General features: G+C 41.8%; 1 protein-coding gene across 1 annotated transcript in view; it reads left to right on the top strand.

Moving 5' to 3' along the window:
- The window catches only part of EPAS1 (endothelial PAS domain protein 1), a 121863-nt gene that overhangs the window by 40353 nt on the left and 59289 nt on the right, over positions 1 to 22221 (top strand). The window lies entirely within an intron of this gene.

Genomic DNA, 22221 nt, shown 5'->3' on the forward strand with positions numbered 1-22221 from the left:
GCCTAGATTCCCCTTCCCCTGGAACCAACAATGAACCTCTGTTTGGTCTGGGGTAACGTTGTAACTCAGAGTGCTTTGTAAAAATCGTTCTGAGTTATAGCTGGGAGCTGCACTTCTGTTTGTACCCTCAAGGTGGGTCATTCTTGTTAAACAAGCCATAGCTTTGTGACAGTCTAAGCAATCAGGACTCATTCCAGGACTTTGATTCTTTTCTTTCTACTTTAAGGGGCATAATTTTAGAAAACCTAAAAAGTCTGTTGTGACTACTCTGACATCATTCTTACAGGGGAAAAATGCAAATCTTCAGAGTGAGACATAACTATTACATGTCACTACAGCTACAAGTTCAATAAAGTAGAGACATTATACAGGATTGTGAACGAGCTGGAGAGATACTCCATTTTTGAGAATCATCAGTGCATCAGTATCTACACGAGTCACTGACTGCTTAGTAGCCTGATACTTCTGCGCAGGAACACTGCATGGCAAAAACCATGCTGAGACACTACTGTGCAATAGCATCATTTAAAAGGCATTCACCAGTGCTATATACAAGTATAGCAAATATATATATACAGGTACTAAATAAATGCACAGTAACCATTGCACAGTACTGTCTCATGAAGATGTACCCAGTGTGTTGGAGATGTGTGGTTCATGAAACAATAAAATAGTAGAGACAGAGTCAACTCTTGATTTTAATGGCTCAAAAAGAGCAGAAGGGCAGGGAGAGATAGTAGGGGAGAGGGAGAAGGAGAGAGGGAGAAAGCTTGTTGAGGGGCTTCTATAGGGCAATTTGACTTATTGATCAAATTGCCAAAAGGAAAAGACTCAAATAACTGAGAAAAACCATCCAAGTGGCTAGTTATATCCTTATAGAGTGGCTTCCATCACAAATGTTCCTAAGTGATTTATTATTTCAGTAGTTAATCTTTCTTGTTTCTCTTGTGTTTTTTCTGTCGTGTCTTCAGAGTTCATCTTACACTTCTGTTTTGTATTTCTGCATTCCTTTCCACTTAAACTCAGAGTTCACTCCTTTAAATGATCATTTTTTAAACTGGCCCATTGTTACTGTGCAGAAATGATAGCATTTATGGTGAAAGTCCTCCTGAGGAGGTGGTCCTTCCAGAACTTAGACAGGAAGCTGACAGCCAACTGGCTCTGATGTGGCACATCTGCCTATCAGGTATAACCTCTGCATGTCCAAGAGACTTGTGTGATTTTCTTTTTTTTTTCATGAGGATAAGAAAGATGAAAAAAATAAAATCCCATATGCCCAAAATAAGGAGAAAAGCATTTTTAAAGGAATACGTGCAATGAAAAATTTATTTCTCCAACAGGAGGAAAAAGCAAAGTCTTTGGTATGTAGATCTGACACTTGAAAGGCACATATTTTAGGCCAGGAACAGAAGTTACACAAACTGCTTTAAATGATCAGAAACTGGTTTAAACCTGTAATAGAACATAAGTTCAGTGCACATAAACCATTTTCAAAATGGCTGAAACTGGCTTAAGATAAACCTGGTTGAATATAGCATCAGACTTAACTGATTTGGGTCAAACCAGTTTATGAAACATCTGTCCCAGACCCCTTCCTGGTTCAACTTAAATTATAGTCCCCCAGCATACTTTCCATCCCTGGGCTGGGCTGGGCTGTCTGCTCTAGAAAGCAGGACAGACCCCAACCCTCTGCTCTTGAGCTGGAGCAGTGAGGGCTGCCTGACAAGGGGGTAGATGGACAAGCCCGGCTGGGGATGCAACTTAGTCTGTGTGGGGGAAGGAAGACTTCACTCTCCCCCGGACAAATCCTGGCTGGGGTCTGGGACCAGGGAAGTAGGATTAAGCACTCCTTCCCATGCTCAAACTTACTGTCGGCTGCAAGTGTGGACTACAAATCCCAGAGGCACCTGGAAGCAGGAAGAGGAAGTGATGAGTAACCCTGCAGAGTCCTGCTGCTGTAATTCTGGACTGCAAATCCCAGAGACCTTGGGGCAGCAGGAAGAGGAAGTGAACATAGAGAACTGTGCTCTAGCACCCCCCAGCTTCTGGCCTGAGCCACTGCAGGCATGTGTCTGGATTTCCTGTATCAAAGGTTCACTTCTGTTTCAATTTAATCTGTGCAGTTTAGACTTACCTGCAAAGATTGAATCAATTCAGCCTAGGGCTTTTTGCCTGTCTGTTCATAGCCTTAATGGTTAAGACAATTAACCATAAGAATGACCTACCAGTGTTCTCAATCATTTGTGAATTCTTAAGTTAGCACTGGATCTTTTCTTTAAGTTTAAAAGATATACACAAGTGTAAACAGGTATTTATTCAGGCAAGTCTATAGCATGAGGTCAGACTGTGCTGATCACAAGTGCCTCCCGGCTTTAGAATTTATGAATCCATCATTAAGTAAATCAGAGCTAAGAGTTAGCATGGCTTTTTTGTTCTTAATAAGACATGCTTCAGTCATAACAAGTGAAAATCACTTTTGTATGAAGAGCTAATACTATATCTATGCACCATTTTAACTGGTAGATTGAAGACTTAACTAAAACTTTATTAGGTCAATAGCTTTCTCGCTTCTTTTCTCAGGAGTGAATATAACTCATTGTGCTTTCAGAAAGTTTTTCCCACTCTTAAGTATGTTAGTTGTGATTTAGCTTAATAAAGACAAAAAGCAATATCGCTTTCACCTCCAGGAATTTATAATCAGTTGAGACCCAATAATATGTTAACTTCAACATGCAGACACATTTGAAATATGCTGTTGGTTCCAGGAATTCTCATGGATGCTTAAAAATGCTAGTAAAATGAGATGAGAAATTTTAAATACTTGATCCCCATCGCTTAGATATTGTTGGATTAATAGCCATGAATATGGACCAGTTCTGCTAATAAATCTGCTGACTTTCCTTAGAGAATGTATTGTGCCTATCTTCACAGGCCTCTGATTTCTCCTTTGAAGCAATGAAGTGCAATTAAGTGAATTAGGAAATGATAAGGAATGCTCAATAAATAATGGATATTACTTCTGGCTTTTCTGCGCTTCAAGATTCAGAAGAATGATGTGTACAAGTAAAACAAAAGCATCGACCTTACAAAAAAGGATTCTTTTTTTCTGGGTTGTTTTATTTATGAAGTACTAATTTAGTGAGAGCCACATTTTAAACTTCTAAGAAAGGTAGCATTTAGACATAAACAAGGTAGGATCTCTTAATAGTGCATTTGATTATTTAATGAAATTTTGTCACAAAAACACATTCAACAATACAAATTAGTAAAGTCAACTCAGAATGCCATGTGTTTACCATGGCATAGAATTATTCTGTTTCTATTTATGAAGGTATAAAAATATTCCTTTTAATAGCTGCTGTTGTCTTTAGCAGCTGCAGCATGTTTTGTATGGTGTAATTAAAGATACTGTTATCTGAATTCAATTGGAAAAGATTACATCAGTTACTTTTGGAGTGTTAGCTTTGGATTCAGTGTGTATCCAGATATGTACAATCTGCTCTTTATATACCTGGGGATAAACATTTATTTGCCCTTCCTCCTCAAACAGGAGCTGTAGTCCTGTTCTTTTTTCAAACAGGAGCTGTAGTCCTGTTATTTTCAGGATACCCTCTCCAAGGCCTTTATAGAATTCAAGTCCTGTTTTCTTAGGACAGCATATTTTTGGCACTGCGTGTACTGTCTCTAATACTCTTTTTTCTTCTGCTTCTCAAGAGAAGGGTATCATTTCTGGACAAGCAGTGAATGCAGATGATTAAACTATTTAATATAGTAAAGAACATGAGAGTAAGAGAGTTATATCTTTTTTCCCCAAAATTCTGAAGCAAGGAGGCACACATGGACATTTTCACAGGTACCTACTGTGACTATATATAAGTTAGGTGAAGGTGCAAAGTGGTCCTTTACTTGGATAAGTCATCTCTATTATGAGCAAAGCTCCAGATATCTGTGTATATGTGCAGTTACAAACACCTTGCTGTATGTGTGAATCTTAGACATTCCTGTGTGAAGTACAGCCATTATACAAGTTAAAGATTGCGTATTAAAGAATCTGGGTCAGAATCCCTACCAAATGCAAATTGGAATAGCTCCAGAAAAGCTAATGTATCTGTGCCAGTTGACACCTGTTGAAGATCTTACAATTATTTCTTCACTTGTTTTTCCCTATTGATTGTCAATTTTCTACAGCATCTCAGACATGAGATATTGATTATAGTTAAGGGTTTAGTGGATTAATTTGCAACTTAATTTGGGATCAGAGTCTAAACTAGAATTTTTCACAACTAGTTTACTATTCCATTAACTCTTCTGCATTTAACAGAATCTTTAAATATGATCCTCCCTCTCCTTTCAGGGGAACACAAAATTTTGCTCCTCCTGTACAATGGGCCCAAACACAATATACCCCCTCTTTGAAGCCTCCTAAACCAGTGAGTGGTAATGCAATAGCAGCTGGGTGAAAAAGAGAATCAGACACTAATTGTACATGTGTACATTGTAGTGTGTTTAGCTTTAGCAAATAAAGGGTTGAAGTAAAATAGCTACAAAATACTAATCCTTATTTGGCATTCCATAGCAATGAAATAAACAATCTTCTTTGAGAACACATGTGAATGGTACCCAATCCTTGTGCTCTTTTTTGAGAGAATTGTGGAGTAAAATAGGCCTTTTACAGCTGCTGATGGAACCTAAGCAACATAGTGTGCTTGGCCTCTGAGGCCAGCGGAGCGGGGGGGGGGGGGGGGGTGCATGGAGAAAGTGTGAGGGAGAGAGACAGCAGGAAGGTGCCAGACAAAGTGTTGAATATGGAACCTCCTGGCTGCTATCTATCTGTTAGTTAGTTCTAGAGGCACTAAGAAATTTGAAGGACATTGGGGTTAATCCAGTGGGTAAATGGTGCAATGGGATCAATGTCTGGAGAGAAGGAAAGCAGCCTACTTAGTCTGTGGTAACTGAAGAACCCTTGAAGATGAAACATTATTTTTTTTTCAAAATAAAGGTCCAGCTTCAAAAAATCAGCAGATCAATGGAACCAGTTTGATTTACATCAAAAGATGTGACCCAGTATTTACTAGCAGTTACAATACTAGAAGTTACCTAACATTTCTGTAGTCATGTAAGAGTGATGTTGTAGCTGTGATGGTCCAGAAATGATGTGAGAAGCTGTTCTTCATTTGCTGTGTCTAGCTTCCTATAGTCAGACACTTGAGGAACAATGGCTTCCATTTGAAAGCTTGTCTAACTTCATCTCAACTATGTAACTGCTCCAATAAAAGATCCCTAAGAAATCCTTGCTTCTGATATTTCTCTTGTTTTTCCCTTCATCCAGAGAAAGGTTCTGTCTCTGAGAACTGGCAAATGTTGATCCTTTAATGACTTATTTCAGTTTTGTTCCATTTAAACAATTCTGTGTTGTATGCTGCTGTGGTCCCCTCTACATGCACAGGTAGAGGCACAATGAGATTTAATGCATGATTCACACAATTGCACCTCCTGCCCTGCACGCATGCAAGGCAGGAGTCATGATTGTGGGATCACACATTAGAACCCATCACAATTTATTGCTGGTGCAGGGGGCTGCAATCCTGGGCTCCACCTGCACAGGCAAGAAACAAGCTCCCACAGCTGGGAGCCCCCTTAGCAGACTTTGGAAATATGTACTAACTTTATACCTGGTTGCTATCGAGCTTTAATCTGAATGTGTAGCAGGGTCTTCCTTGTGCCCCGGAACCTTGTCAGCTACAAGTCCGAGTCCCCTGAAGCACTGGGATTGGGAGATGACAGCTGCCACCTGAAGCTGCCAGGATCCAGCTGGGTCCTAGCACTGGGAGGGACACTGTGGAGACCTAGTGTCTGCAGCTGTGAGACTCTGGGTCCTGGTAGCTGCTAGGTGCTGTCAGGACCCAGAATCCACAGATGCTAGGGCTGGTCCACATTTTTGATGTCTAACTTTGTAGTTAGTTGGAGCTTTTTATGGTGTGATAGCTACTTTGCATGTGTATCTGGTCTTAAGGTAATTGCTCAGTTAACCAGGCCCCCAAGAATGGGTCTGTTTGATCAGTATTTCAAGTGCACATTTTTTACTCTTACTATGGACCCACATTTCTCCATCTATACATTTATACTATGCTCAACACCATGACATTCTACTCTTGCTCACCTACTCAGCCCCTTTTGATTTCAGCACAAATTCAGCACAAGAAAAGTGGTTGCACAATAAATATGGTTGCACAGTAGAAGTGTGGTAGAATTTGGTTCTTTATCATTGCATGTGAATAGGAAGGGTTTTTTTTGTGTTATGATTTTTTTTTGTTTGTTTAATTTTGCAGAGGATTTTACCCTGGATAGAATGCCTTCAAAGTCAGGAGAAAATTTCTGATTTTTGTGTCTGAATGAATGTTATTTTAAAAAAAAATCCTTTGTCAGCTTGCTCCATGTACTGTACCGAGTGCTCATTGACTTTGTGCTGGCTAGCAGAATTAAGTGATGTATCCAGGAGGAGCTAGCAATGCTACTTGGTCTCGATATTGCAGAGCAGTTCTAACTTATTTTTTAACATTGATCCTGTGCCCACCTTGGCTTCACTTTACATATGGTTTTTATGCATTTTTCTACTTTCTTTGCTAATTATTAAAACTGTTTCATGTAGACTATTTGGTGAACACAGGGGCAGTTGTAGTGAAATGAATAGCATTGCATCTGTTCAAACTAGCAACAGACTTGGCTCTTTCTGCATTAAATAAGGCTTTCTTCCTTAGAATATAGTTTCTTTCCTTGATCCTGCAGGAATCATAATGCTGAATTTTTGCCATTATAATCCCTTATTGTAACATACTAATATCTTGATATTACAGCATCCCATCAGGATAAAACAGAAGGAGAATCTGGGATAATGGGGAAAAATGTCCTTTTCACAAATGTCTTAGCAGAGGACATAGAGAGAATTTGTGGCTTTGTACAATGGTTGTTTATAGTCATAAATGTTTTTCTCGGTTTTGATTCATGTTTAGTTTCTTGGTTTGCACTATTACAGAATAGCATTAGTTGATGGTTGAGTAGAAATTTAGAGTTGGGAGGTAACAAGGTCATTAAAAAAAAAAAAAAGAAAATAGCTCAGCTTGCTTTTGTACAGATTGTTGTTATGATCTCTGTTAGGTTGAAAACTTTTGTATGGTAAATAATTATACTGTGGTACACTTTAAAGTGCTAGCAACTGTACACTCAATGCACCACGCCCTAATTTTTTAAAAATTTGAAATACTCATATATGGAGTGTAAAGAAGAAAGACCTTTGTCTTCAATATGTGCTATAACTTGTGTTCTACTCAAATGTTCTACTTCAGTCCCAAAAAAGTAATAAAAAATTCTTAAATATTCATCACAATTTTTGGACAGCAAAACTATCCATAAGTTTTTAGATATTTTTATGTTTTGGCTACCTAGACTTTTCAGCAACTTCAACCCCCTTGTTATGAAGTTTAATAATTTTGGTGAGATTAATTTCTTGTGTAACTCCAGTGACTTGATTAGATAATACCAAAAATGATTTTGGCCCAATCTAACTGGCATCCAAAATAGTGGATTAACATTAGTACAGGTCTGAAGGGATTCAAACTAAAGTAAGTGCCTTTTTCTTTTCATTAGAAGTCTTCAGTACATAACAAGAATGAGAGAGAACATGCTGGAATGAAAGGCCATTTGCTGTATTCACTGTAGCTGGCACAAAGTAGCTGTTGCCTTAAAGAGTCAGGCAGCTAGCAAAATGCTAAACAGCAGGGAAGAAAAATTCAAGGACATTAAGTCCCTGAAGAATTTGGGCCGGATTCTGATCCTAAATATAAGTCCAGAATAACATCCTAACTTCTCTGAAGCAACTTCTGGTTTACATAAGGATAACTCTAATAAGAATCTGACTCTTTGTACATACTTTTGTCTCCTTTAATATCATTTTCTCCTACCAGGAGGTGTGGGTAGGGGCAGCCTTCCCCTCTTCAAAACCACTTATAAATTCCTTCTATTCTCCAAACATAAAATAGTGACAAACCAATGGTTTCAATCTCACATCCGAATGGACATGTCTACACATGCATTTAACCGTGCCTAAATTTAATGTGCATTAGCTTAATGCGCATTAAGTGGGTTTAGTCAGGCACCTACAAATTTAGTCCCAAGTCAGTCAACACACACAGCATTAATGTGCTTTAATGCATCTACGCAGTCATTAACACGCTCTAATTATTTGCTCCTAAATTTGATACCTGCTTTGACAGGAATCTAATTTAGATGTGAATAGTCTAAATTTGCCATTTTTAATGTGCATGAAGGGCATGCATGTGTAGGTGTGCACCCTTAATACTTATTAATTGAGGCTAATGCGCATTAAAACGTCATGTGTAGACACACACAATGAGAAATCTTAGGGAGTCCTAATCCATGGACCTAATTCAGGCAAAACTGTTATCCTAAAAGGCAGTGATGAGATGAAATTAAGAACAGAAAATTTTAGACTGATTGTCAGGACATACTTCCTGAAGGTCCCTAAAGGAAATGGAGGAAACTGCATTACTTAGAATATTCTAAAATTAGATTGGATGCATTGAACACACAGGAATTCTTATTCCCTCCACTGTCAGTGAGATAAACTTAATACCTGGTCAGCCTTTGCAATTCTGTAATTCTGATCTCTGGACACTCATCTTTTCATCTTAAACATCTACCAGTGAACAGTTGAGGGGCATGGAGAAACCATATACTCATATAGCCAGACATGCACTAAAGCAATCAGGGTTCAGAGGATAATTAATTCAATTAATAAGTCATTTTATAAAGTGGTTTTTTTCTTTTAAATTGTATATTCACTTTAGAGGATAAAATAAGTGCATTTTTATAAATAAAATAATGAATGTATTTACATATGTATACTGTGTTTACAGTCTCTGAAGACACCAACATACATGACCAGACATACAAGTTTTGAAGCACGGTAACATGATCAGAGCAGTCGCTGCATTTCCTTTGTGGAGACATATAAATAAATGGGCATATGTGGTAAAAAGAAATCCCATTTCCTGTAGAGTTCATCCTGGATTGTTCAGCCCGGGTTTAGTCCAGGCATTATTTGTTTGAAAAAAAAATCCATGGAAACCTAAAACAATACTTATTTGAATAAATGATAAAAATTGATTTCTCCAGAATTCAGGGAGCCTCATAATATATATTTTGGGGATTGATTTCAATACCTTTGCTTTTATTTACTAAATATTTCTTGCCATTGTAATGTATAAAGAAAATATACTACTAATTAGGGCCCTCATCCTGCTTAGACCCACACCTATTCTTTGTAAGCGTAGATCTCCACTTCTGTCCTGACCCTTTTCCCCTAGGTTAAAGGGCAGAACACAGTGCAGAGAACTTAAGAAAAACTCTAGCTGGGGACAAATCTTTCCAGAATGTATGCTTGAGAAAAGAGCAGGTCTGGAAAACATGCAAACTGCCTGCCAAGAACCCCCTTATAAGCTGTGGTATAGGAGTACTTTTGACAGCAGGGCTGGAGTCTCAAGGATGCTGCTATGACACTACAAAAATTCTTACCAGTGTTATGGTCCTTGTGGCAACCCTGGGGAAGCTGTTTATAACTTAAAGTTTGTATACCTTTAAAAGGATTTGCCTTATGTCTGTAGATTCTTTGGGTGCCTATAGACATGCTCTTATGAGTTCTAATTAGAATACATCAGAGCAGACTCAATTGTTCTATTAATTAATCGAGTCTGCTGGAGTGTTGCAATTAGCATGCTCCAGCATGCCTCACCATCATGTGTATTAAGCATCCCACTTTCCAAAATGGCTGTTGGGGTGCTTTAGCTAAAACTTGTTGAATGAGCTTTAGTTAAAATGCCCCTGTGGCCATTTTAAAAGGTGGGACACTTAATATACCTGATGGCAAGGCGTTTTAAATAGAGTGACTCTCCAGGAACTGCTCTATTTAAACTCCCCCCTCCCCCCACCCTTCCTTCTGAGCACATCCATAGGCACCCATAGTGACATACAGTTGCATTGCTAGCTGTCACAGTTATGCTGGCAAACCTGTTGGGTAGATGCAACTTTTACCATCTGGTGGGAAATCTTGTTTTAATGAACTGGTGGTAACTGTACCAGCAACAGAACTCTAATAATAATAATAATGTAATAAGCTGTGTGAGAACTATGGATTTTGGCCAGTATATCTCTACTAGTATAGCTATGCTGGAAAACCATTTAAAGTGTTGGCAAGCCGAGTGCTTCCTGGCACACCTGCAACCCAAAATCTTAGGAAGCTTCTAGTCCCCTAGCCCCCTAAACTTTAAGTTGTGTTGTAACCTGTGAATGACTCCATTGACTTCAACATAGACCATTGCAGGGCCCAGCAAAGTTGATGGCAGTTTTGCCACTGTGTAAAATTGAGTGCACATGCATATCTTTGCAGCATTAGATCATAGGTAGTATAGAACACCTGGGGTCAGATTTAGCCTTTGAGCAACTGAACTTCACTATGGTTAGCAAAGACTAAATTGACCTCTTAATAATTCTGTTGTTCCATGTAGATATATTTTCTCAAGACATTTTGTTAGATTTAAAGATACATTTCTAATTAATAAATAGCAAGCTGAAACACCGTTTTTTCTTTGGAGGACAGAGGTTGTAGGGGTGTTCTTTTCCTGTGCATAACATGACAGGTAATCTATTTTAAATTGTTGCAGCATGTTTGTTCTTTGGGCCCAAACAGGGATGGATCCAGAGTGAGATATGACTGGGCGGTACATATGGAGGGCTATAGATTGTATAGAAAGGACAGGTCAGGGAAGAAGGGGGGGGGGTTGCACTTTATGTCAGTGAGCAATATACATCAACCCTCATCAAGACAGAATCCGAGGTTGAGGAAGTAGAAGGATTGTGGGTTAGGCTACATGGGGGGCAAGGAGAAAGGGATTTGGTGGTAGGGGTCTGCTTCAGACCCCCACACCAAGGGGAAGAAATAGATGCGGGGCTCCTGAGGCAACTCTCGGAGACCATAAAAGCTAAAGAGGCGGTAGTCATGGGGGACCTAAACTACCCGGACATCTGCTGGGAGACGCAGACAGCAAGGTCCCATCGCTCACGCAGGTTTCTAACCTGTATACAGGACCTCCACCTGACACAGGAGGTGCATGGTCCCACTAGGGGGAATGCCATACTGGATCTGGTATTGGCAACGGGAGATGACATGATAGGGGACCTCCAGATCGGTAGCCATTTGGGAGACAGTGATCACCTTATAATAGAATTCAACATAAGACGGTGAGTGGGTAAGGTAACTAGTAGGGTGAAAGTGCTAGGGTTTGTGGCGGGCAGATCGTGCCTGACCAACCTAGTCTCTTTCTATGACCAGGTTACGAAACGCCTGGACACAGGAGGAGGGGTGGATGTCGTATACTTAGAATTCAGGAAGGCCTTCGATACAGTATCCCACCCCATACTGGTGAACAAGTTAAGAGGCTGTGATGTGGATGACTGCACAGTCCGGTGGGTGGCGAATTGGCTAGAGGGTCACACCCAAAGAGTCGTGGTAGATGGGTCGGTCTCGACCTGGAAAGGTGTGGGCAGTGGGGTCCCGCAGGGCTCGGTCCTTGGACCGATACTCTTTAATGTCTTCATCAGCGACTTGGACAAGGGAGTCAAATGTACTCTGTCCAAGTTTGCAGATGACACAAAGCTATGGGGAGAAGTGGACACGCCGGAGGGCAGGGAACAGCTGCAGGCAGACCTGGATAGGTTGCACAAGTGGGCAGAAAACAACAGGATGCAGTTCAACAAGGAGAAATGCAAAGTGCTGCACCTAGGGAGGAAAAATGTCCAGCACACCTACAGCCTAGGGAATGACCTGCTGGGTGGCACAGAGGTGGAAAGGGATCTTGGAGTCCTAGTGGACTCCAAGATGAACATGAGCCGGCAGTGTGACGAAGCCATCAGAAAAGCCAATGGCACTTTATCATGCATCAGCAGATGCATGACGAATAGGTCCAGGGAGGTGATACTTCCCCTCTATAGGGCGCTGGTCAGACCGCAGTTGGAGTACTGCGTGCAATTCTGGGCACCACACTTCAAAAAGGATGCGGATAACCTGGAGAGGGTCCAGAGAAGGGCAACTCGTATGGTCAAGGGCCTGCAGACCAAGCCCTACGAGGAGAGACTAGAGAAACTGGACCTTTTCAGCCTCCGCAAGAGAGGGTTGAGAGGTGACCTTGTGGCTGCCTATAAGTTCATCATGGGGGCACAGAAGGGAATTGGTGAGTATTTATTCACCAAGGCACCCCCGGGGGTTACAAGAAACAATGGCCACAAGCTAGCAGAGAGCAGATTTAGACTGGACGTTAGGAAGAACTTCTTCACAGTTCGAGTGGCCAAGGTCTGGAACGGGCTCCCAAGGGAGGTGGTGCTCTCCCCTACCCTGGGGGTTTTCAAGAGGAGGTTAGATGAGTATCTAGCTGGGGTCATCTAGACCCAGCAGTCTTTCCTGCTTATGCAGGGGGTCGGACTCAATGATCTATTGAGGTCCCTTCCGACCCTAACATCTATGAATCTATGAATCTATGAGTTCAGTGGCATGGCTCCACAGGAATCTCCAGGGCCTTTCTTTAAGTCCCTCAAGCAGGTAAAAATCCCACCCCCTTTTTCCCCTCAGTGCTCAGAGGCCTATCCCCTCCCCTACTTCCCTCACCCTGGAGGTGAGGGATACTGCCTTGGGGGTGAGGGAAGCACTGGAGCCACTTCTGCCCACCCCACCCAGGCTGCACAGGGCCTGGGTTCAACTGTGGATGAGGACAGTGGCAACAGAGTGGTGGGAGAATAGTTTCTCCCTCCCTGCCCAGTCCCCTAGGAACAGATGTGTGGAGGGGGAACCCCTCGCACACTACCACTGTTGCTCTCTGGTTTCTGTCCCCAGCTGAGCCCAGGCCCTGTGCAGCCCAGCTGGGGAAGGCAGACATGGTGTGGCAACTTCTGCTGCCCCCTGGGACAGCAAGAAGAGCAGCAGTGGCAGATGGGGGAAAGATGGAGAGGGGAGGGGCAATGCCTCTGACTACCAAAGAGAAAGGAGGTGGGGTTTTCACTTGCTTTAGGGACAGGAACTTGAAAACATTCCCAGAGGCTCCTGGGATGCCCAAAGGGGATGGCAGGGGGGAGGGGAGGGGACGCCTGGGACCAAGGGTTGCAGCCACTCCTACAGCGTGGGTTGCTGTCCCTGCACCCTCCTGGGAAATCCTGTAATCCGCCTATGGGCCCAACAAACGTAACTAAGATCTGTTATTGTTTACTACCCAATCCAGTGCTAAAACAATGTTTTCCCAAGCTCAAACACTCTTTACTTCACATGAGAAACATGTAGATGTAAGTAGAGGGAAGACAGATTTTTAAGGTTGATTTTTTTTTCTTTTTTTCCTTTTGGCCTGATGTACATGCAGTTTTGTAACAGGCTGAGCATCTTCAATCCTCATTGACTAAAATGGGATTGAGAGCCCACCAGTCTTTATAAGACCAGCTTTTTTTCCACTTTGTTTATGAAGTGGAGATACTACAGGATAAACAGCAGGATGTGGAGTGTTACAAATGTTTTCAAAGTCCTTCCTTTTCAAAGAAGTTTTTTGCCAGTCTCTAGTGGTCCACACCCATTCTGCGAGCATGCATCTCATTGTTTCTTTCCACAAAGATATCCGGTGTGAAATGTTAATGTAACTATCCCTTTGATATCAGATAAGAACTGGTGGTCTGGGCTGCAAGTTTGGGCCTTATGGAGTTCGAGTGATTTTTTTTTTTTTTTTTTTAAACCACAGGTCCCACAAATCTCAGCTGGTATTGCCTGCATTGTAGCAAAGCATTAGGTTGTGTAAATTCAGCACTTGGCAGTGGATTTAAACTATTCTTTTGCAATAATTCACAAAATTGGTGGATTTTAGGGCCAATGTTTGCTGATATAGGCACCCATGTAACTCGCATTGAGATCATTAGATGGCAAAATATGGCCCTTAGCTTTAAAATGGTGGTTTAAATTAAAAGATGGAATGATATACCTGCAGGTCTGTGAATGTCAGTTTTAAGTTTTGCATGAGCAGTCTTCATCTTGGTTCAAAACAATGTTTCATATGCTGGGACACTGCCTTCTTCTGAAAAAAATGAAAGTGGTTGTAAGACGCAGAAAACAGCTTTTGGGCCATGCAAGCTTGTGGGCTTTACTTTGTCCACCCCTGGCTTCACTCTTTAGTAAAGAGATAAAGCACATCTTTGGGTATGTAGTTTAAGTTAGGTAAATAGTTGGACTTATCTGAAAGCAGATCTTAGCAATACTGGCTGAGCTTCTGAGTAATGATGTGTATAGACCTTCAGATTAGCTGTCAAGATTGCCTGATTGCTACATTGAAAGATGGCTATGAGATTAGTCTTTAATCTCCCTGTACACAAGGAGATATAATTGATAAAGATCTAGTGTCAGATACTGTTAGAACTTTATCCTCACCTTCGTGATGTAATTTGAAGCATAGTTTTATTACAATTATAATAAATGTAAAAGTAGAGAAAGTGAAGACAAGCAGCAGAGGAATATTTTTTTGCTTGAAAAAGTTGGTTTACAAGGCGGGTAGTGCAATTTCAGATTTTCTAAGACAGCCTGCAGTATGACTGTGCTTCCTGGCATGTTTTTAAATGGTTTCTTTATACATTACAAATAATCTCCAGAAGGTGCTTGTAGTACCCTGGGGGGCTATCACTCCACTGGTTCCCCCCTTGTGGTCTGACCTGTCTGCTGGCTTGCCCCTGGCCACACCTCACCTTCAGTCTCTCACCTGCCACTCCTTTGATGTTATTCTGTTTGTTGTTGCAGGAGCCAATTCTTGTAACCTCACTGGTTGTCTTGCCCATCCAGCTAGGACAGACCCCCCCACCTGAGGCCTGGGTTTTCCCTCAAGTGCTTTGCTCCTGCTCACTTCTGAGCACTTGTTGGGACCTCAGCTGCTGTAGCCATGACCCCCTTTTTCTCTGGCAACAGCTTCAGCCTTGGTCTACTGTTTAAGACCTCAGTTCCCTGGTATGAGCCCTGCCTTGGTGGCAGCCTTTCGGGTTTCCAATCTCACCACATCAGCCTCTGCCCCTCTAGCTCATGCCTATCTTCTGGCACAAAGTGCCACCCAGGTACCCCTATTTGTGTCCTCCTCCACCCCTGTATCCACAATCCGGTCCTCTGGTGTAAAGTTTAAACAGAACAAAAACAAAAGCCAGATGCTTCGCAAAAACAAATAGTTTCCTTCCTCAGGGCAAATGTTGCCCACACGCCCTATCTCTGTAGGAGCATTTTCACACCAGCCCTCCTGGGTGGCTTGGGTGCCTGCCTGTCCATCTCCAGCAGCCCCTCACTCCCAAGAGCTCCCCTCCCTGCTTTAGACAGGGGCTGCCCCCTTCAAGGCTTAAATCCCTAAGCCCAGCCTCCTTCTAGTCATGTGACCAGGTCTTCTGCATGTAGGGATCAGGTGCAGCTAATTGCTTCATTATCCACCTGGCCTTAGCCCCTGCTCAGTCCACCTGGGCTACTACTCATTACCAGGGAACTAACTTAAGTCATGCTTTTGTGATTTTCGCAGACACTGCAAAAAATGGCAAGTTCCACAACCAGTGCAAAAAATGGCGTTTGCTGTGATTTCCCTCAGAATCGCTACCAAAATAATATAAATTTGCTAAAAATAAAATGGTGGCTCTCCAGTGGGAAAGCCCCACAGCCCGCTGGAGGCAGGGGAAGCTGCTGGCTAGTAGAACAGTATGAAGGGGAGCAGCCAAGATGGAAGCCATCACCACCCTGACGGGGGTCTGTCCACCAATCCGTGGCAAGGGGCAAGGCCTCTAGGGCCTCCTGGCCAATCAGCAGTGAGGGGCAGGGCTGCAAAAATGCCTCTGCACACTGCAAGCAGGCCACAAATAACCCTTTGTCTAGCCTCGATTTAGATAGGTCCATACTCATAACTGCCTTTCCTGGCCCTAGGTTTCCTACCATTTCAGGCCTTACTCAGGTTTCCTGGTACAGTGCTAAATGGAGTCATGGCTGCATTGTCATAGTCTGTCTTCAGATAAAAAGAATCCTGGATCCAGGGCTTTCTGTTTTGCCTGAGTGAGTGCACAGTACATCGCTCCATGCCTGTGTGTCTGTAAAGGCTCCCCTGTTGCCCTTTATACTTCAGTATATAAACATCCCTTAAATCACCTTTGTACTACTCTGATCTGGCATTGGCTCTGAATATTGGGCTCCTGTTTTTCTCCAAAGCCCCACAGAAATTGGAACAGCTTAAAGGTGCCAGTAAATTTGAAAAGGTGTCAATGGCACCAAGGCACTGTTACAGTAGCTAGGGCTCTGTGAGGCAGGGGAGCCCTAACCATGTATTTGTTTGTATTAACTATACTCCCATCCTGGCCACACTCCACAGCAGCAGAGAATGCTGGAGCCATTTGCCTCCTGAAGCCATCCCTACAGCCACAGGACACCTTTGCATCTGAGACGCATCACAGAACTGCTCAGGGATAGCTGCTAAAATCCTAATTCAAACTTTGCAGTTTTAGTTTCCCATATGACCTACTGAAAATTAGAAGGCATAAATCCTACAGACTTTCACTGACATTGTTTTGGTTAATGTTATGATACATATCCATAAAAATGTGCAAATCCAGTAACACTCAATTATCAGAGTGCACAGGTAACATACATAATCAGTTTCTCTTTCATTAGGAAGGAGCTGTCCTTTCTGCAGTTTTTACTTGGGTGGAAGATTACAAATCCGACTTCCCCAAAGAGCTGCTCCTTTTGTTTTCAAAGTGGGACAGTCACAAAAGATTTCTCACCACTTTTTTTTCTAGTAGTTTGGGTCCTGGAGACCCTAATGGTGGCATGGATTTTAGATACTATAAAAGTGCTCAGGCATAAAAAAAATAAAAGTTCTGGGGTGTTCCTAATCTTTTCCCCAAACATTTTTTTTTCTTTTACACATCTTTCTGTAAATTCTAATTCTGCTGCTAATCAATTCTCAGAGAGGCAAATGATTAGCATTAGAAAGTGGAAACAAATTCCTAACCCACCACCTGATCAGTCCCCTGACCCCTCCCTAGGAGTTTAGTACATCTAATATATTCCTGTTCAAATTCACCTCCTCAATGACACCTGAAGCCGAATTCATATTTAGGGTAAGCCGCTGTGTCACCTTGTAAATTCTGTTTTTCAGTTAAATTACTATTATTCTAAATGTCAGATCAGTTTGATCAGTTAGTTTTGGTGTGCTGCAGATCATGCATATTTTCTGTTACATTTTCTCTGCCAGGAAATGTAGTATTCTTGTCCTGCATGTTAACTTCTGAAAATTTAGCTGTAAACATTTGGAATCAGCATTTATTGCTGCTGCTGTTTTGTGTGACAGCTTAATTCTCTTTGGATTCTTGACCTCTGAAGTGGCAGAGTTGCAAGGGCTCAAAAATCATACGTACAGTGCATATGCTTGTTAATATCAAGGGCAAGGCTTTCATACACAGTGTTTAAAGCGAAGTCTAGAGATGTCAGTCTGAAGCTGTGTAATTCTAAACTTCTGTGTATTCACAGTACACTATATATTGTATCAGTGAAAACAACCACAGGTAAATATTAATTTAAGCTATTTTAGTGGTAACTGTAATGGTTCTGAAACTTCAGAGGTCTAGTGTGTACAGAGTTTAACTGTAAGTCAGATGTATAACATTTTGATTAAATAAACCTGTTAAATCAGCTACCTTGTTAGATGCTAGTCCTAAGTATGCATGTGTGCAGACTTATATATACCCACAGCTACCACCACTGTCAACAAGCGTGAATTTGGGCAAAGCCATGAACCAACACTGGCTGGTACACACATTCAAATAACCTGGGAGAATTTCCCAGGTTTGCTCTCCAGATAGGGAAATGTACCCAGATCTGTGTCTATGGATATTTACATGCAGCATGCTGAAGCTCTGATATATGGAGAGTTTGCAGTCCGGGTAAGGGCCCTGTGCACACATCTCAGCATGTACTCCAGGCTTCCTTTGTCTGCCCAGTGACAGATCTCAACACTGTATAAAGCAGCCCTGATTGGTTCACCCAAACTGCCCATGATCAGCTTGCATTTCACAGCAGCACAAAGTAGGGATTGTGAAGGGGGAGTGTTTTGGAGAAGCAGAGTCTAGCAAGTGACACACTGTCTCCCTAGTGGGGAGGGGGAAAAGCTGGAAGACTGTGTTCTTTTCTGAGAGAAACCATGGCATGTACAGATATTTCCAGTCCCACACTCTCCTGGGAGTGATTTAACCCTTGTTGTTCCCAGATTATTTTTTTCTTGGAGTGGCCATTTTTTACCTTGGAAGAAAAAGCCTGGTCTCTTGTGGTTTCTCCTGGGAGAGCAGCAACTCTCCCACAAGAAACTGAATGTCTGTAGGAGGCTACTGTTGACCCACAAAATCTTCTAGGTAAGCTTAAATAGACCATTGATGTGTGAAGTGGAAAGAGGGATCTCTAAGGCAGATTGCTAGGGTATCAGCTGCTAAATATACCTGGAAATTAGAAGGGTATGTGTCCCCTGGAGAGGTTAAATGTGGGATATGTTGAGTGTAGATAGGGATTCTTGATTGAGAGAAAGCCAAGGGATGGGAGGTAGAAAAACTAAAAAAGACAAATATGAATCCATCTAAAAGCATTTTGTATTTCAACTAATGCAGCTCAAAAAGGGATGAACTGTATTTAAATATAAAAGTGTAATTTTCATTTTGAACATCTGGAAATTAAAAGCATTACATGGATGCAACCAAGGACAAGATTAAGCCATCTAATACTACGTCAACCCTGTTAAGACTTCACACCTGTGACCAACAAGGATTGCCTAATGCAAATAATTTCTCATTATTCCATGACTAAACTGTCTGCAGATACACAAAAGTTATTTTTAAAGAATCTGAATTACAAAAAGTGTCTCTACACAGAAGTCACTTTTGCAACAGTGCCATGGCATTGTGACCATGTTGGAATGGAGCTCTAGATAGCCAAATTGCCTTTATATTTATTCAGCTTCTTAGCTGGGTTTTGCATCTCATACTGATTTCTGTGCTACCATGCCTTTGCCTCTAACAAGCAAGTTTTAAGCTAGTTCTGGGTGCCGCACTTCAAGAGGGATGTGGCTAGCATTGAGAGGGTCCAGAGGAGGGCCACTCGCATGGTCAAGAGGCAGCAGAGCAGGTCCTACGAAGACAGGCTAAAGTGCCTGAACCTATTCAGCCTCCACAAGAGAAGGCTGAGAGGGGATCTGGTGACCATTTACAAACTCACCAGGGGGGACCAGCGGGAATTGGGGGAGGCTCTGTTCCCCCCAGGCACCACCCAGGGTTACTAGGAATAACGGCCACAAATTGTTAGAGAGAAGGTTCAGGTTGGACATCAGGAGACATTACTTTACAGTTAGGGCTGCCAGGCTCTGGAATGGGCTCCCAAGGGACATGGTGCTCTCTCCTACCTTGGGGGTCTTCAAGAGGAGGCTGGACAGATATTTGGCTGGAGTGATATGATCCTGGCATATGAAAACATGTTCATATTTGTAATTCTTTACTCATGTACAATGACATAAATGGCTTTTCGAAGTCAAAATCAAGGGTGTGTAGGGAATCATCTTAACAATCTTTTGTGGGGAATCATGAGCTATACTTATATTCTGTGTTCTGAAACATGACTTTTCCATTTCCTATGGCTCATGTACATATATAGTTATCATTTCTAAAACACCCTTGAAGTAGTCTGGGTAAATCTTTGCTGGGAAGTAGAACTTTTTTCCCCATTCTGAACTTACCTCCCTACACACAGTTGCATGGATCCCAAAAAGAGACTGAGGTGTGGTGAGGGAGCTGCCAGGCTAGTTTCCAAACTGGGTCATTTTGTTGCTTTCTACAGAGATTTTTAGCTTCAGCATTCCTTTCTCATTGTTTTATAGGGAAGAATCAGCTTGGAATTGCAGCACAGATGTGTGGGTGGGAAACTAAACATCTTCAAGGTTCTGAGTTCCTGCAACTCCCTGGAATGAGGAACTCGCAGAAGGCACTCAGCACCCTGTAGTCCCCATGTAACATATAAACATGCATATAAACAGAGGGGTAGGTGGACGCTTTTTGTATTGCTGGCCTTCTCTAGGGGTACTGGAGATGGCTGGCATTGTACCAGCCTATGTCTGCATGTCTGGCTGCAGTCATGAAGCAGCTTGAGCATGCTGTGTTAGGGGATATAAAGAAAAAAATTGTTATGCAGGAAGTAACATGGGGAGAAGAATTTTGAGCCAACATTCAGATTATTTGTTTATTTATTTAATATAATGGCTAAACAAATTAATTCTTTGAAAGGCGAGAGACTGCTTTTGTTTGTAGTTCTGTGTGAAGACAAAAAGCCTGGTGTGCAGTATGTCATAATCTTTACAAATTCTCTATGGAAAAAGTAATAATAAGTAGTGTGATCAGAAACATAGTGGGGAGTGTTTGTAATTCACTTTGAAATGAGGGTTCTCTGCAGATAGCATTAGTTTTTAGAAATCTTGAGCAACCATGGTTATTGAATTCAGCTTGCCTCATTAGCCACACTTCTAGAACATATTTACTGAGGTTGACAAAGATAAGTGTTTTTTATTGTGGTTGAAATAGCGTCATGAACTTACTACTCTTACACAACTCATTTTTGATTTGCAGATTGCAGCATGGAAATGTCTGGTCCTGTGTTGCCCCTAAAGTTTAGTTATTTTAAAGAGAGGCGATATAATGGGAGTAGGAGAACTTGTTTTGTCCAAGCTAGAACCAACCTGAAAATTGTATGCTCTAGATTTAGAACAAAGCTGAGACATTGGTGGGTCAAATTACATTTTCCAAGACGCAATTGGAAATTCTCATAAATATTTCTTCATGAGGTTTTTTTGTTTGTTTTTATTTCTAATCTTTATTTCGTGGGTAGACCTAGAAACAAGGCAGGAATTGTTCCCAGACATGAATATTAGTAGGCTGAGCACAGGTTTTTATTTAGGACAGAAGAAAGGAAGTTTTAAAAATAATGGCGTAAATACAGACTTGGTAGTCCAAGTACAGTCAAAAAGCCCAAGGTTGAATTGATTCAGTCTTTGCAGGTTAGGATAAAATGCAGAGATTAAACTGAAAAACAACTGGACACATGTTTACTTTTGATTCTGGAAATGCAGCCACATGCTTACAGTGGCTCAGGCCAGAAGCTGGGGGGCAGTATAACACAGCTGTCTGTCACGTAGCCAGCATGGGCTGTGTACTTGCTTCCTCTTCCTGCTGCCCCTGAGGTCTGTGGGATTTGCAGTCCAGAATCACAGCAGCAGGACTCTGCAGGGTTGCTCTTCACTTCCTCTTCCTGCTTCTTGCTTCCGGGTGCCTCTGGGATTTGTAGTCCACAGTCACAGCCAGCAGTAAGTTTAGCAGCAGGGCAGCTCTGTCCTTGGGGGAAGGTGGGTTTAACCTCCCTGTCTGGTCCCAGACCCCAGCCAGGAAGGGGTCTGAGACAGAAGTTTAATAAATTGGTTTGACCCAAATCAGTTAAGTCTGATACTACATTCAACTAGGTTTATCCTAAACCAGTTTCAGCCATTTTGAAACTGGTTTATGTGCACTGAGCTTCTGCTCTGTTACAGGTTTAGATCAGTTTCTGATCACTTAAAACAGTTTACGTGTAACTTCTATTCCTAGCCCTAGAGAGCAGAGATCTGTGGCAGGAGGTTGCTTAGGTAGCAAACATGCTCACAAACTGTGACAGAATATGTGACTCTCTTTACCTGCAGATATTTTGACTCTTTCTTATAGTCAGTAGATCACTGTTAAACAGCCAAATTTCCATGAACTGAAAATTGCAGTGAAACAAAGAATAACAACAAAAAATGGGTTTTTCTGTAAGAATCTAATCCTTTGAACTCTTATTCTTGTGCAAATTTTTACTCATTTTAGCAGCCCTATTGAAATACTATCAACTTTCTATCCAATTGTTATTAATACAACGTTGCATACTTGTAAAAAAAATACCCATAAAATGAGCAAGCAAACACAAACCTTCTAGCAGTATAGCAGAATGGTCTCAGGGCTTTGGAGATCTCTTAATCACTGAGGGCCCCTACTCTGGTAGCATATCCATCAAAACAA

Source organism: Alligator mississippiensis, chromosome 1 (assembly GCF_030867095.1).
Source record: "Alligator mississippiensis isolate rAllMis1 chromosome 1, rAllMis1, whole genome shotgun sequence".
Taxonomy (NCBI): domain Eukaryota; kingdom Metazoa; phylum Chordata; order Crocodylia; family Alligatoridae; genus Alligator; species Alligator mississippiensis.